The sequence below is a fragment of the Choloepus didactylus genome, chromosome 10, assembly GCF_015220235.1.
Source record: "Choloepus didactylus isolate mChoDid1 chromosome 10, mChoDid1.pri, whole genome shotgun sequence".
In the NCBI taxonomy this organism is placed as follows: domain Eukaryota; kingdom Metazoa; phylum Chordata; class Mammalia; order Pilosa; family Megalonychidae; genus Choloepus; species Choloepus didactylus.
In genome coordinates, this window is record NC_051316.1 from 85082180 (window position 1) to 85088642 (window position 6463).

A 6463-nucleotide genomic window follows, 5' to 3' on the forward strand; every position below is an offset into this window, starting at 1 on the left:
TTTGGAGTTTATCTAAGTTCTTTTATATATTTTAATCTTATTGTAAATAGTGTCATTTTTAGAAATTACATTTTCACTATTTATTGTTACATTGTTATGCAATTAATTTTTATTGCTTTTGAGACTAGGAATATTATTATACTGTTTTACTAATTGCAATAGTTTATCTGTAGTTTGTTTTGGGTTTTCTTACTAGACAATCATATTACCTGCAAATATTAATAGTTTTATTTCTTCTTTTTCAACCCTTATTCTCATACCCTTATTTCAACCAACCCTTCTGCTCATGTCACCTTGTCACCTAGATCCCCTCCCTGGGCACACTAATGATACCAGTTGTGGTGGTTTGAAGCTGTATATACACTAAGAAAACATGTTCTTAAATCTAACTCATTTCTGTGGGTATAAACCCATTGTAAGTAGGATTAGGTTACTTCAGTTAAGGTGTGACCCACTTGAACCAGGATGGGTCTTAATCCTATTACTGATCTATATAAGCAGAATGAAATTCAGACAAAGAGAGACATAAAGCCATGAAATGAGAAACTGAAATCAATGCAACCCACAAGAGAAGAGAGACCAGCACATGCCACCACGTGCCTTGCCATGTGGCAGAGGAGCCAAGGATCACCCACAGCTCGTCTTCGGGAAGAAAGCATCATACTGATAATGACTTAATTTGGATATTCTTCCAGCCTGAAAACTGTGAGCGAATAAATTCCCATTGTTTAACCCAACCAATTTCATGGTATTTGCTTCGAGCAGCCTAGGAAACTAAAACACCAGTCATCAGAGATATTCTATGCATATTTAAGTATATATGTATATGTGTGTGTGTGTGTGTATCCTTTATTTTTACCCAAATGGAAACATAGTATATGTACTGTTCTTCATTTGATTTTCATTAAGAATTTTAAAATCATGAAAGGATGTTGAATTTTATCCAATAGTTTTTCAGCATCTGTTGGAAAAAAGGAGAAAAAGGACTTTCTCCTTTTTTTCTGTTAATATGGTAAATTACATTAACTGACCTTCTAATGGTAAATAAACCTTATATTACTGAAATAAATCCAGCTCTGTCATGATGGATAATGTTTTGGATTTAGTTTGCTAATATGTTTTTAGGATTCTTAAGTTGAATCATCCCACAATTTTTCTTTTACAGGTTTTGGTATCATTTGGTATTATTTTACCAATCAACAATTACAATGCTGGCTTATAATTTTTTATATACTGCAAAAGTTTGTGCAGATTGGTATTATTTGGATCAAGAGTTTATTTTATGGGAAGATTTTAACTACTGATTTAAGTTTTCTATATTTCACAATCAGTTTAGGCAAATTACATATTTTTAGAACTTTCTCTACTTCATCTAGTTCTACAAATTTATTTATAATATCTTTTTCTCATTTTTGTAACAGTTTTATTGATGTATAATTCACATACCATACAATCCACCCATTTAAAGTGCACAATTCAGTGGTTTTTAGTATATTTACAGTCATGTAACCATCACCACAGTCAATATCACAACATTTTCATCACCTCAAAAGAAACCCTGTACACATTAGCAGTAAACCACCTCCCCCCAATCTCCCTCCATTCCCCTAAGTCCTAAGCAACCAAAAATCTATTTTCTGTCTCTATAAATTTGCCTGTTCTGGACATTCCATTTAGATGGAATCATACACTGTCTGGTCTTTTGTTACTGGCTTCTTTCACTTCACATGTTTTCAAGGTTCATTCATGAAGTAGCATGTATCAATATTTCTTCATTTAATTGCCAAGCAATATTCCATTGTAATGGTGTACCACATTTTGTTTATCCATTCATCAGCTGATGGTCATCTGGGTTGTTCCACCTTTTGGCTTTGTGAATAATGCTGCTGTGAACATCTGTGTACAAATTTTTTCTGTGGATCTATGTTTTCGTATCTCTTGGATATGTACTCAGGAGTGCAATTGTGGTCATATGGTAACCCTATGGTCATATGTTTTCTTTTGAGGAACTGCCAGGGTGCTTTCAAAACAGCTGTACCGTTTTCATTCCCATCAGCAGTGTGAGAGGACTCTGATTTTTCCACATCCTTGCATCACATTATTATCTGACTTTTTGATTATAGCTATCCTAGTGGGTATCCAGTGCTATTTTGGGGTTTTGATTTGCTTTTCTTTGATTATTAATGAGTTTGAATATCTCTTCATGAGCTTGTTGGCCATTTGCGTACATTCTTTGGAGAAATGCCTTTTCCAATCCTTTGCCCATTTAAAAATTGGGTTATTTGTCCTTTTATTGTTCATTGTAAGAGTGCTTTATATGTTCTCAACACTAGCCCCTTATCAGATATATAATTTGTGAATAGTTTCTACCATTCCATGGACTGTTTTTTCACTTACTTGGTGGTGTCTTTGAAGCACGAAAGTTTTTAAATTTTGATGAAGTCCAAGTTATCTATTTTTTCTTTGGTTGCTTGTACTTTTGGCATCATGTTTAAGAATCCATTGTCAATCCAAAGATTACAAAGATTTATTCCTAAGTTTTATTTTAAGAGTTTTATAGGTTTAGCTCTTACACATAGGCCTTTGAGGCATTTTGAATTAATTTTTGCATGTAAGGGTAAGGTCTACCTTGAGTTTTGCATGGTCCACCCAGTGTTTCAACATGAGTTGTTGAACAGACCACTTTTTCTCCATTGAATGTTATTTGCACTCTAGTCAAAATTCAATTCATGGGCTTATTTCTGGACTCTCAATTTTATTCCATTGATCTACATCTCTATCCTTATGCCAGTATCACACTGTCTCAATTACTTTACCTTTGTGTTAAGTTTTGAAATTAGGATGTGTGAGTCCTCTGAATTTGTTCTTTTTTAAAAAAGGATTGTTTTCTGGGTGTCTTGAATTTCCAAATGAATTTTAAGATCAACTTGTCAATTTCTACAAAGATGTCAGCTGGGATTCTTATAGAGATTGCATTGACTGTGTAGATAATTTGGGGGGGAGGGATAGTGGCATCTCAACAATATTAATTCTTCTGATACATGAACAGGGATGTACTTATTTCCTTAGATCTTCTTTAATTATTTTCAATATTTTGTAGTTTTCAGAGTATAAGTTTTACATTTCTTTTGTTAAATCTATTCCTAAATATTTAATTTTTGTTGCTATTATAAATGGAATTGTTTTCTTCATTTAATTTTATGATTTTTTTATTGCAATTGTATAGAAACACAATAGAATTTTGCATTTTGATCTGATATCCTGTAATCTTACTAAGCTCTTTTAATCTTATGGTTTTGAGTGGATCCCTTAGAATTTTCTATATTCAAGATCATGTCATCTGTGAATAGAAATAGTTTTACTTTTTCTGTTCCAATCCAAATGCCTTTTATTTCATTTATTGCCTAATTGCTTTGTATAGAACCTTCAGGACAATGTTGAATAGAAGTTGTATGAGTGGACATCTTGTCTTGTTCCTGACCTTGGGGAAAGCATCTAGTATTTCCCCAGTAAGAATGATGTTAGCTGTGGGTTTTTTTTTTTTTTTTTTTTTTTTGTAGACACCCTTTATCAGGTTGAGAAAGTCCCCTCCTATTCCTAGTGTGTTGAGTGTTGTTATTATAAATTGGTGTTGGATTTTTTCAAATTGTCTTTCTGTCTATTGAGATGATTGTGTAATTTTTGTTTTTTATCTGTCGATATGGTGTAGTAAATTAATTTATTTTTGGATGTTAAACCAACTTTGCAATCCTGGAATAAATTCCACTTAGTCATAGGGTATAATTCTTTTTTTTTTTCCATTTGCTGGATTCAGTTAGCTGGTATTTTGTTGAGGATTTTTGTGTCTATATTCATAAGAGTTATTGGTCTGTAGTTTTCTTGTGATGTCTTTGTCTGGTTTTGGTATCAGGGTAATACTAGTCTTATAGAAGAGTTGGGAAGTATTCCCTTATCTTCTATTTTTTGAAGAGTTTGTGAAGAGTTTGTGAAGAGTTAGTATTAATCCTTCTTTAAATGTTTGGTAGAAGTCATCTAGGCTTGAGATTTTCTTTGTGGATAGTTTTTTTGATCATTACTTCAATCTCTTTAATTGTTTAAAGGTCTATTGAGAATTTTTTTTTTTTTGGTATCATAAACTTTATTTGCAAATTATCTGTTTATATATCCACATGTTATTCACCATTTTTATGTATATATACATACATTAATAATATAGAGTTAATACACAATCTTCTCTTCTATATTTTTCCATTAACATTAAGAATTATTTTCTGTTTGACCCCAGTTATAGTAAATTTAAGAGTTGAACAAAAATTCCAGAAACTGGTCAATATAATAGACATTTCAGTAACAATTCTTATTTCATATGTATTTGTGATAATCTATTGACAAATAGTTAACGTTTGCATATTACTTGTTACAAAATTCTGCATTTGACATTTCCGCATCACACAATCCTATGTATTTATGTTAATTTTTAAAACAATAGGTCATTAGGCAATATTCTCAAGTCCTGGTTGAATTATGTTGTGATAAAGAGAAAGAGGCCACATCTGAGCAACAAAAGAGGTCCTCTAGGTGTGACTCTTAGGCATAATTATTAGTAGGCTTAGCTTTTCCTTTGCAGGAATAAGTTTCATAAGGGCAACCGCCATGCTCAAGGGCTTGACTTACTAAATTGGGATTCCCTAATGCTTGCAGGAATATCAGGAATTCCCTGGATGAAGAGGTTTAATATTTCCACATTTTTCCTCAGTCCCTCAAGGGGACTTTGCAAATACTTTGTTTTTTTTCTGCCCAGAGTACTCTGGGGTCATCAGGGTATCATATTAACCTGTACAGAATAACAAGAGCTCATTCCCAATTCTAAGTTCCATGTAACCATGTTGTTTCAATAGACTGAACATACAGATTATATTAGAAAGTATGCTACAGAGAATATAAATTCTGTACCACATAAACATCTCTTAAATAACAGTCAAAACTCAGGAACAGATGTGATTTTCACAAGAGCTTATAATCTACCAACCTTTACAACCAGCCTCGTGGAACATTCCACACTCCTGCATCATCCATGGCCCAACCTCTGTCCACATTCTATCCCCTGGTACATATACTTTTTTTTTTTTTTAATCATCATTTTATTGAGATATATTCACATACCACGCAGTCATACAAAACAAATTGTGGTACATATACTTTTAAATTCAATTCTCAGCATTTGCTCATTATAGTACTTTTATATTGGTGGGGCCTTACAATATTTGTCCTATTGATTCTGGCTTATTTCACTCAACCTAATGTCCTCAGGGCTCATTCACCTAATTGCATGCCTCACATTCATTCCTTCTTGCAGCCAGTCAGTATTCCATTGTATGTACATACCACAGTTCACCCTTCTCCATGTACCCTTAAGCTGCCTCCATCCATTGCAAGTTGTGAATACTGCTGCCGTAAGCACCAGTGTGTAAATGTCCATTTGTGTCCCTGCTTTCAGTTCTTCCAACAGTATACCAAACGACGGGGTTGCAACCCTATGCTTAGCCTCCCCTGGAGCCACCACACTGCCCTCCAGAGGGGCTGCACCATTCTATATACACTAAGTGAATAGGTATATCTCTCTTCACATCTTCTCCAGCACTTGTGTCTTTCTGTTTAAATAGTTTTATTCGCACACCATGCAATCCATACTGAGTGACCAATCAATAACTCCAGTATACTATCATGTAAGTATGCTTTCACCACCACAATCTATATGAGAACAATTCCATTTCTGATATTTCTTCTCTTTCTTCAATTTGGCATTTCCAGGGCTCTTCTCCAGTCTATAGTGTTTCAAACAGTTCAGAATTGTCCCTTTTTTTATATTGAAAACTATGAAAAGTCTATTTTCTCCCATGGAGAGCAGATGACCAATGATCTCCAGCATCACATCTGTACATCTGTATACAGCTTTCTCTGGTATGGGGCAAACAGGGCCCACTCTTTCTGAGTGACATCTACAGCTGCTCCATTGAAGGTCACTGACTCCAGAACCAGTTAGATATGAAAAGTCAATGGAGGGAATTCTTTGAGGAGGCTGTCACTATCCTCTGTGGCTCAGAGCTTCTTTCCTGTGTGGATAAAACACCATTTGAAGGATGAACTCCCATTTTATGCAGCTGATAACTCCTCAATCCCTTCCAGAGGCAGGAGCAACCATTGCACATGACTTTGGCTGAGGAGGAGAAGGGGAATTGAGCCAGGCAGAGCACAGAATCTCTATGGAGATTTTATATTTCTTTTTGAATCGGTTTCAATTGTGCCTTTCTAGGAATTTGTCCATTTCATCTAATTTATTGTGGTTGATTGAATTATGTACCCTAATTCAGACATGCTATTACTCTTTATTTTATTTTATTATTGTTATTTTTAATTCAGTTTTATTGAGATTGTTCACATACCATACAATCATCCAAAGTGC